General features: G+C 37.5%; 1 protein-coding gene across 1 annotated transcript in view; it reads right to left on the bottom strand.

Annotated features, from left to right (window-relative positions):
• LOC116673800 (CLIP-associating protein 1) overlaps positions 1–315 on the bottom strand; it is a gene marked incomplete in the record, with an annotated part of 89,945 nt that overhangs the window by 79,026 nt on the left and 10,604 nt on the right.

Genomic DNA, 315 nt, shown 5'->3' with positions numbered 1-315 from the left:
TGTCAGACAGTTTCCAGCTGTTTCCAGCTGTTTTCAGGCTGAACATGAAGTGACAATAACACTGTGCAGCGATTCCAATTTAATAACATATAATCAGACCTACATATCAGCTACACAGTCTCTAGTTGTTTTAATTATGACAGAGAAGATCTTAAAATGCTCTACATGCGATGTGTTGCTGATTTTAATCAACAGACTTTAGATGATCTGTGATTGGACGGATTTAGTCCCTCTGACTTCTAAACGTGAACGTGTGTTCTGTACAGAATAGGACTTTAAATCAGACAAATAGCAGTTAAAATCCCTCCGATTCAA

The sequence above is a fragment of the Etheostoma spectabile genome, chromosome 24 (genome assembly GCF_008692095.1).
Source record: "Etheostoma spectabile isolate EspeVRDwgs_2016 chromosome 24, UIUC_Espe_1.0, whole genome shotgun sequence".
Lineage (NCBI taxonomy): Eukaryota > Metazoa > Chordata > Actinopteri > Perciformes > Percidae > Etheostoma > Etheostoma spectabile.
Note: the sequence above shows the minus strand (reverse complement) of the source record. Positions and strands in the feature narration are given on the sequence as shown.